Here is a 10,872-nt window from a genome sequence, read left to right on the forward strand (position 1 = left end):
CGGCATAATTTGTAACTATGAAGGCTGCACTGGCTTCTCAAGGGCATAGTGTCAAAGGCCAAGATCACATAAAGTGTCTATTTCTATATGGAAGTTCTATACACATACCATTGCTGACAGGTGAACAGACTGAGGAATCTGTGTTTAACCTCACATACCAACCCTCAGTGATAGCTGCATAATAATAATAATAATAATAATAATACATTTTATTTATAAAGCGCCTTTCAAGACACCCAAGGTCCCCCAACGGACAGAGCAGCATAGTCACCATCGTACCCGTGACACCAAGACATGACAAATCTGTGTGTCACTGGTGTGTGGAGAATAGTGTGTGTGAGAGTTGGGATTGTATTGTACAAATGCAGTCTATGTACCATTTGCTTGAACACTCTATGACCTGTGGTCAGAGGTCAATGTCCAGCTTGATCCAGGGGCACTGGAGGTGTTAGAGGTTGAAGGCGTACTCTCATGCTTTATATTGAATTCATTTTCATTACAGTGTGTCACAATAAGACTCATGAACAGAGGTGAACAATCACCAAAATGACAGCATGTCTAGATAGAAAGATAAATAGATAGATAGATAGATACTTTATTGATCCCCAAGGGGAAATTCAAGAAATGTCTGATTTGTGTCATCCAAACTAGGGTGCATTACACTGCAGCACAGCATGCTAGGAGCGTAATATGAACATATCAGCAGACCTCACAACCAACAGTGGAATACCAGTGACATGATGAGTCTATATACAGGGAGGAAGTAACACGGTGCCATTGGAACTGAACACACAGATAACTGTGGAGATGATCGTTGAGTTCAGAAATAAACCCACACTGCCTCCACTGGAAAGGCTCGGCTCCACAGACAGCTGAGCAGAGTTTTACACATTCCTGGGCATCACAGTTTAGCAGGATCTCAGACAGACACTAGACTGCCGTTATGAAGGAGGCCCTTAACAGAGAGACATAGGGGGGAATTAAGCATCGGATAAATGCTCTTCAGTGATGTTTTGTTGAATCGGCACTATTCCCGAAACAGCATTCCGACCGTCACAAAAAAGACTGCATTCAAACTGGAAGGAAGCACCCTGCGCGTCCTTACGCCAGACATGATTTTCAGGATGCGGCTGCCAGACGAGTTACTGTGTTTCCGTCTGTTGCTCGATGTCCCCAAACGGAGCTAACTGAGCGACATGTTGTCTTCAATCACATTCACAGAGTGGTTCTGTCCACTTCTTTCACTGTCTTTGGAATGCACTGACTATTCTTCTCATTGTGCTGCCATCTTGCAAGAAGACCTAGCGAGATGGCAGCGACCGGAAAAATACTGTAGGGAATGCCCTGACTGAGCAAACAGTCCATTGTATGACCTTTCTAGACACATACAGAGGTAGCAACACTTTGGTTAGGCTGCAGGGACCCTCTCCACAACACCATAGAGGTGTAATGATATTTCGAGCCTTGTCAGAGGCTTAAAAGTAGCGATTTACTTTGGCACAGTGCTATTGCCCAAGGCTGTACTATCTTCTATTTTGTTGCATATGCATATTCCAGCCTTACTCAAAACTATTCAGATTAGCGTTGTTTTGGCACTCGGCGTCATCCAAAACTAGGTTAGTTTTTACACTGGATTTCTCCTTTAAGTTGGAAGTGTCATGCGCAGCTGTGTGATCCTGGTATGATTGTGCCATGCAGCAGCTTAATGAGGCTACTGATGACGGCTGTTTGTGCACACGCCAGGCCAGCTGCGGGCTGTGAATGTAGGCTAATTATTTGCTTTTAACACACATGATAGGATACAGTCCATCCAAAACACACACGCAGAGACACCAATGTTTTCAAAACAAACACAGCGACATTGTGTATGACCTGGAGAGACGTGAAGAGTCAGACTTGCAAAATACGCTGTCTCGTCACATGCTTTTACGTAAACCTGGAGGCTACAGGTCCCAAGTCTGATTTCAATGCTCTTGATTCCTTCCTGGTCTTCTTAGCACTATTTCTCATGAGGCTGTGGCTGAATGACATTTCATTCTCCTCTCCTTAGAGTGTTGCTCTTTCTACTCCACCCAGGAAGCACACATTTGCAGTCTTTCTTCATCGGTTAGGGCTCCTTTATCAAAGCGCCGTAAAGCTGCTTGACTTTCCATGTAATCTCCCTCCTAGTGTTCCCTGGAAATTATTAGAGTACCAGCAGGTCGCTTTTCACAGAGCTGAATCAGGCTGAGATTATCTGTTGATGCTGTGTGTGAGTGTGAATATGACTCTCTCTCTCTCTCTCTCTCTCTCTCTCTCTCTCTCTCTCTCTCTCTCTCTCTCTCTCTCTAGCTCTCTCTATATATTTCTGTGTATGTGTGTGTGTGTGTGTGTGTGTGTGTGTGTGTTTATTTGACACGTCACAGTTCAACTGAACTGAGGCAGACAGAGAGGGGTAGATGGAACAGAGATGTCTTGGGGGGAAAGCTGCAAAATGTAGATTTCTATATCACAACTGAGCAACTTCTTGACACCATACAGTGTCTCCTTGATAACGTAGCGATTTAGTGGCAAAGATAATATCTATGCATCGGTGTGTGTCATTCTCTCTCTCCCCTTCTGTGTGTGTGTATGTGCGTGTGTGTGTGTGTATATGTGTGTTTAATACAGATAGAGAATTTAATGCTTGTCTCTTTGTGTGTGTGTGTGTGTGTGTGTGTGTGTGAGAGAGCATTTATATTCTCCAGAAAAGTGGCACCACAGTGTGCGACACCTCAGCGAGGTGTGTACGTGAACGTGGTGTAGAGAAACCACACTGGAAGTCAATAGGAGAGAGAGCAGGGCAGCAAGTGAAATTTAATCTGTGGAGAACAACAGACGCCCACCAAAGGCTAAGGAGGCCACAGAAATGCCATCAAAATGCCATTTAAACAGGACATGCCCTTTGGGGCTGCTTTCATCACTTGGAACTAACGCAAAACACTGACAGCGTGATGAGCGTGGACATGTGTCTGCTCAAAATGAAAAGGTCATTATTGGTGGGGGACTCACTGGAATTAAAAAGTAGCTTCTTCTCGATCAAAGAAATACATTAGGCCACTAACCTTCTTGGCCTGTAATCTATGACTGAAAAGTGGTCACCCAGGTGAATTAGCAGAAAATGGATTATTTTCCCCCTGAGGTCGAGGTGTTTGTTCGCATCTCTGGGCCTTATTTTATGTTTTAAACTCAGCACATCCTGAGGTATGAATCAAATGTCATTTGGGACATTTGATGGGATGTGAGAATGCTGGGTTAGATTTGTGCAGAAGTTATCTAGAGGTTATATCTACTAAGAATCCACTTTATGCTTTAAAATATTGATTGGTATGAAATCCATCTGGTTTCGTCTTTTATTTTAGTGATGAGCTGAACATGTTCACAATCACAAAGCACTGTTATCCGAAATGAGAAATCAGAAATGAAAGACAAAGAACAGAATACATAACACAGACTATTTCCCTCTGAAGAATCTCACTGTTTGCAGTCATCTCTCAACCCAGAAGAACCCAGGAACCGAGGCGTTTTTAAGGCCCAGGATTTAACAGTTTCACATATGGCAGGCTATTACCAAGTGCCCGATATGCCTTGACCTAGGTCAGCATTCTTATTGAATCTGTTCTTTGCAGCCAGCAATTTAAAAGAATGTACTTTTTCCCTTTTCTTGCCTCCTCCTTTTGTATGAGTCAAGGCCTCGGGAGATAGGAAGAGTTCCCACTCTTTGCAGTTCTGAGGTCTTGACGTGTATAGCCTTTTATTTGGGTTGTCAAGTCTAAATCATCAATAATCCATCACTTCAGTATCATTATGTTTATCTTTTCATTCAGCAGTAGCTTATATGCAAAGCAACTTACAGCTTGACTGACAATCAACCAACAGTGCCTAAGGAGACCTCAGAGTAACTGGCTGCGACTAAATAAACCGGGGAACAATTTACGTTCTAAAAATGTTATGTTTTATATAATTTCCAAATCAGTACCACAGTTTCAACGACACATTTGTTATGTCTTATTCACAAATTAGAATGTTATGTCTAATTCGCAAATTAGACATAACAATGTATAACTGACAAACCATAACTGAACCTATATAGTCCTAGGTCTCTGATGTATTAGGGGCCGTATCAGCACTCAAATAAACGTATCTCTGGGACAGGAAAGTGTAATGTTTTTTTTTTTTTTTTTTTTTTTTTTTAAAGACATGAATATAGCGGTCTAATTCGCTGCTAAGTGGGCTCAGGTTGCAACACAACTGCCACTAATGAAGCAGCTGTGTGGGCCTAAAGAGTGATGTCAAGCCCGAGTCTCTGAACACCATGTGGTCGTAGGACCAGAGCAGCGTTCAAAGAAATCCAACCCCCCCATTACTAAATCATTTGGCTGATAGACAAGGATTTGATTTAACACCGTGAGGGTGTTAAATCCTCTAAATGTGTTCTTACCTCCCACCTCCACACATCCAACATTGGCCTCTTATAATGGACTCATCTGTAAGATGGTGCACGTTTAGAGAAACCCTGAAAGCTACAGAGAGAGAGAGAGACAGAAAGAGAGACAGAGAGAGAGAGAGGAAGACAGAGAGGTGCAGAGATACACAGTTCCATTAATTCACGTCTACCATCACCCCCAGAAAGCAGCTGTGCGTGTAAGTAATTAATTTCTCAAGGTCAATTATTTTTAAGTGATTTATGGAGTGAAGCGATCTCAGCAAGAAGGACCATTTTTAAGTAAAATTGTGCTAGCCTGAGGCGTGGTATATGAGAGAGGGATGAGTCCGGTTTACACGGCCCTGTCAGGTCCGTATGTGTGTGGGATAACACAGACTGATCAGTCCGGGCGGATCCTATTACACTGCTTGCTTTCAGCTCAGTTTTCCTTTAAGCAGCCCACTGTGTGATGTTTTATTATAATTAACGAAATGTACATATATTATTTTTCTCCCTTCCTAAGCTTCAATAAAATGGACACAAACAAAGCATTCGAATCCAGAAATATTATGAATAATTAATTGTTCATTTTGCAGTATTTCCGGAGAAAGGGTGATATTTCCATTTTAAGCGTGACTTTGCCCTCAGCAAATACACAAATGCATCAGTTTCCAAAGGTAATTCCAGGTCAATCTAAATTTCAGAGTTGCAGTATATATGTCTAACCCTTGCAGACTAGTGTTGTTAGCTATGACTACAAGCTAAATAGACAAGCACAGTGAATTAAAAAAACATTCTGTGCTTTGATACCGACTTCATGACCATGGTCGAACACAGATACATTACATCATCTCTTAAGTAACACATTATGGAGGTTCAGACCTCTGACATTTGGATTATCATTGTATTACCATATAAACTAAGCATTATGCAATATGCAATACCATGGAAACATGTCAAACTAAAACACAGAGTTTGTGCATTGCACATAGTCATACCATTACAGTAGTATTTCCCTTCAAACAAACAGATGAGTAATTAAGCATTATGAATAATTGAGCATGTGTCAGACTGATGTTAAGTCAATACTTATCTCTTCCACTGTGCCATACATGATGTAGGTAGGCATCCAATATCTCACTATTACCTCATTAGGAATGTGTTGTTTCCCCTTGTCTTCCTGCAGATATGGTCTCATCAATTAGCCTGATGCAAGAATATTGATTGAGAGGGGAAGGCACTGAGTATTTGCCATGAACTGATGTCTTTGAACAAGGAACTCCACGCACTCATCTACATTCTGCACACACACACACACACACACACACACACACACACACACACACACACACACCATGCACATACAAATACACACACACACACACACACGCACACTTTCTCTTTCTTCTATCTATCCCTCTCTTCCTCTCTCTCTCTCTCACTCACACACACACACACACACACACACACACACACACACACACACACCACACACACACACACACACACACACACACACACACACACACACATTTTCATTGACAAGAACAACATCCCAGGGGTGAATGCTTGAATGCCAAAGCTCATGTGTGGGAGAATATTCATGAGTGCTGAGAGCAAAAGGTCAGCAAGTCATGTTATCTGTCTGATGCCTCTCCCCACATGCCTCTCTCTCTCTCTCTCTCTCTCTCTCTCTCTCTCTCTCTCTCTCTCTCTCTCTCTCTCTCTCTCTCTCTCTCTCTCTCTCTCTCTCTCTCTCTCTCTCTCTCTCTCTCTCTCTCTCTCTCTCTCTCTCTCTCTCTCTCTCTCTCTCTCTCTCTCTCTCTCTCTCTCTCTCTCTTTGTCTCTCTCTCTCTTTATCTCTTTCTCTCCCTCTCTTTCTCCCCCCTGGTGTGACCATGAGGTCAGCTTTTAGATTTCTGATCCCTTTAGGTTTTCTCATTGATCCTGTGGGGTAGAATGGCATAACAATCACTGGCTTACACTCTAGTGGGAGAGAGCGGGTTAGCTGTGGAATCTCATGATGTGAGGAAAAACGTATCTTCCACCAAGCAATTATTTTTATTATTATTTTAGTTACTTGTTGACAGAAGGTTATCACTTGTTGTTATAACTAGATGCACCGCATAGCGGTACACAATATGACCGCCGCTCAGTTCTGCACATTCTCTCCAAAACGAATTACGCTCGTCAACTTTCCTGTATGGCTGGGATTATACTTGCTGTTAGACCAACCGTAAGCATATGCGCCCGTGTGCGACCTGCTGTGTCCGGTGTACAGACTCGCTGCAGCATTACGCACCCTACTGGAGGTCTTCACTAGGGGGAGAATAGTAACATCAGATGTGGATGTGGCCATGTGCCATTGTTTACTCTCATGATTGCCCCCAGCTTCGATGTCGATAATGCATCTTGCAGTCACCTTTTTTTGTAGTGATCGCCCCCTACTTTCTTATCAGTATTGCATCTCGCGGACGCGTCATGTTCGCTTGCGACGACGTGCACGACCGACGCACCAAACGACCGCAAAATACGCGAGGCAGTCATGATACGAACACGAACGCGTTGTCTGCAGCAAGTCTAGACCTGCCTTATCTCCGATTTGTGCAATATACTGTATGTATTTCTCCTACTCTTGCAGCTCATGTGTACATGAGTGTGTGCATGTGTGAGTTTGCTTGTATAAAGATGTGTGTGTGTCTGTCTGTGTGTGTGAATGTGCATGTGTGCGCATGTGTGTGTGTGTGTGTGTGGAATCCGTGGAAGTGTGTTTATCTGTGCGTGTGAATCTGTTGATGTGTGTGTGCGAACTTAGTTACTTTTTAAACTGAGCCCCCTGCCGGCTCAACATAAAAATGCCAATCGGTTTTGCCAATAGCCTACTCACTATATTGGAATTTAACAGTTACGCCATTTTAACAGTAACGTCAGAACGTATAGAAGACAGATATAGAACACAACCTGCAAAAAGTAATTTCAGGGAGGTATCTAAAAAATACTTTAACCTAGGCTACTGAGATACTGAAATACAGATGAATAGCCTATGTTTGTTCAATAATGTCTAGTCAGTATACCAAATAAGAGAGGCCTATAGATAGAAACTGTGGTAATAAAATAAGAAGATTTTGGTAGTTTGGGCTTTTCGTGTATCCTTCTACTGTAGCCATTTAGCCATCTACTATAGGCCTGAATTATATGCCAATGAAATTACACTTGTTAAACTCACCTCAATAAATATTTTGCAATCATTTAATGGGCAATGCTAAAGTTACTGTTACAAACCAGCGGCAGAGTTGGCGGTCCAACGGCGGTAACCACCAGTGGCCCGCTGGAGTTTTGCTCATCAGTTCTCTGGCTGTCCAGCGGCGGCTCAGAAGCGGCTCCAGATAAAGGGCCACCCTTTTGCCGCTTACTACCCACCAGCTTCTAATTGGCCTTATTTATGGCCATAATAATGAAAATGATGCACTAAAATAGCAATAATACATTATAACACTTTCCATTTGCCCTCAATCAGAACAATTTACAATTATTTACAGGACTTACCAAAGTTACCAAATTTACTAAGGTGAAGACAGTGCCTGCTGATGAGAAACCTATAAATGTATTCTGTAATTTAATAATCCAATATAAAAACATTTATCCTCAGCAACTATCACACAGACTCACCACACATAGTAGCCTATTAGGTTCAATACATTTTGTTTATTTATTTATTTTACTTGCTTTTGTTTATTTATTTTACATGCTCATTTACATGCTTTATTTATTGTACATGCTTAAACAATTTATTAAAATTATTTTTAATAATGATATATGTAACACACTCTTCAGATGTAAGGAAAGTAAAGATGCAAAGAAGTTGTGACAGACATTCATGGCTTGTTTCTCCCTTGATATTGGTGCCAGATTAATGAAAATGCAGTTCTACCTTGCTGGGGTGTTACTGGCAGCGTTGTGAGCGAATTTGACAGAGGTGTAGGTCTGATTGGTAAACTCTGTTGAACAGATTAGAAATGAAAAGGCGTATTTAGTGAGATGATTACTGCAATGGCAGGGTTCATACAAAAAAAATTGAGCTGAATTTACTACCTTTTCACTACCATCAACATGTTTTCTACTACAAAAGCAAAAGGTGAAGAGTAATGTAATGCAATACCTTTCCGAAACACAATAACACATTTAAGAACAACGGGGATTTAACAATGGACAAAGCTACTGGCATTTGAACAGGGGTGTGTAGGCTGTCAATAGGCACTGTATTTACCGGCATGGCTGGAGTTGATGAAGCTTGCTGGGTGGTGGTGCTGGCAAAGGTGTAGTGGTCTGACTGGCAAACTCTGTTGAACAGATTGGATATGAAAAGACGTGTTTAGTGAGATGATTACTGCAATGGTATGACACCTGGCACGCTAACTAGCGCCTAAAGTACAAACACTTCTAAAGGATATTTCCACTTAATTTTCAGACAAACCAAGCAAGGGACCACATGTACAGACTCTATAAATACTAACCATGATGTCAGTTTTTTATTCAAATAACTTGAAAGAGATCGTCAGGTATAAATGCACCATGCTAGTGGTTCATTCATTCACATGCTGTTACATGCTAACTGGCGCCTAGAGTACAAACACTACTAAAGGATATTTCCACTTAATTTTCAGACAAACCAAGCTAGGGACCACATGTACAGACTCTATAAATACTAACCATGATGTCCGTTTTTTATCTAAATTACTTGAAAGAGATCGTCAGGTATAAATGCACCATGCCAGTTCATTAATTCAGATGCTGTTACATGCTAACTAGCGCCTAAAGTAAACACTTCTAAAGGATATTTCCACTTAATTTTCGGGCAAACCAAGCTAGGGACCACATGTACAGACTCTATAAATACATTTTGGAAACAGGTGTTGGCTAGAATTACGCTTTACATACAGTTTTTAAAATGAAAATAGTAGAGATATAGAGAAGAGATGTTTTACTTACCTAGTCCTAAGCCTGCTACTGGTGGTTTGAGTACTGACATTGTAGGCTATTCGCATCTGCTTGGATGAATTTTTTTTGATTATGTTTCTAAACGTAAAGACATTTAACAACTTCTTTATCAGTCAGACGGTTACACAGTTACCTGCAAGAACAACAAGTCACGTAAGAGATGAAATCGTTTAGCTTACTGCAACATGAGAAATCAAGTAGTGTGAAACTAGCGACAGTAAAGAAAATTCCAATATGGCCGCCATTCGGAACTGAGAAATCACAACTCCATCTTCTTCGTTTGTCTTCTTCTCTCTGGTCTGATCTATCATTCACTGAGCAGCGCCAGCGCCACACACCAGTGGCAGCAGGCTGCAGTGTTTGAACGTGGTTGCATTAGTTCTGCTTTTGACGTTCTCATATAAAATCGTAATAAATACATAATTGTTTTATTTGGTAAGCACAGGGTAGCCACGGGGGTGCCAGTGACACAGCTACATGGGGCCATGGGGCCATTCTAGGCTTCAGTGTAGAGCAGCCACGTTGAGGGACCATTCACTAAATGCACACATAAATACATTTATTATAGCCCCCCATGGATGAAAGTCCACAAAACTTGGCATACTCCCAGAGGGTGTCAGGTTAATCATACACATGAAATTTGGTGCAGTTCATAGCATCTCATCTGAAGATAGGGGCAATTAAAGCAATATTACATTACATTTTCAATTTTTACCATGGGGGTGCAATTCACAAATGACTGGTTATAAGCTAAGTTGATCCGAGCTCTTGAGACCAACATACCATAAAAAATTTGTCATCCTCGGTGCCACGGTTCAGGTAGTTATGTAGGAAAAACTGCAATTTTTGGGCTTCGGGCGGGGCCAGCGCGGGGGGGGAGTGACCCCCGGGGACGAAACGAAATTTTTCCGTAAAAGTCTACTGGGGCTACATGCCCACCAAGTTTCATGTGCCCCGGTGTTACGGTGTCCCGGGAATCGTTGACCAAAAATTCAGAACTGATGACGGAAAAAAAAAAAAAAAAAAAAAAAAAAAAAAAAAAACTTTGACAACAACTATATGACCGCTTCGCTAGCTATGCTAGCGGCGGTCATAATTACTGTAAATTGATGATGTCTGTGACTTTGGGTGACTATCCATGCATGCTTTTCACCAAAGCGGTATTTACCGCATCGCCACTGAAACACACCAAAACCAGACCCCCCTCTCTCTCTCCCCCAAACCGTGCTGTGGCGATAAGCCGTGGTTCTGGCAGCGGGCCTCTGTTGGCGGGCGGCTGGACTGGGCTCTCTTCCTGCCTGAGCGAGCCCAGAACCGGCCCAACTGGAGATGGGTCAGTGGCCAAAAGGAAGAGGCGCTGGCAAAGCCTCCTCTTCATCTTCCTCATCAGATCAACACAGGAGCCAGACCACACACACACACGGAGCTTC

At 42.1% G+C, this 10,872-nt stretch overlaps 1 long non-coding RNA gene across 1 annotated transcript; it reads right to left on the reverse strand.

Moving 5' to 3' along the window:
- Positions 1 to 7,589: 7,589 nt before the first annotated feature.
- Positions 7,590 to 10,409, reverse strand: LOC134071678 (uncharacterized). The gene is made up of 3 exons (XR_009937109.1): positions 9,434 to 10,409; positions 8,712 to 8,784; positions 7,590 to 8,442 (listed from the first exon to the last, which is right to left on the reverse strand). It is a non-coding gene; the product is annotated as an uncharacterized LOC134071678 (long non-coding RNA).
- Between the last annotated feature and the right edge of the window lie 463 nt (positions 10,410 to 10,872).

The sequence above is a fragment of the Sardina pilchardus genome, chromosome 23 (assembly GCF_963854185.1).
Source record: "Sardina pilchardus chromosome 23, fSarPil1.1, whole genome shotgun sequence".
Classification (NCBI taxonomy): domain Eukaryota; kingdom Metazoa; phylum Chordata; class Actinopteri; order Clupeiformes; family Clupeidae; genus Sardina; species Sardina pilchardus.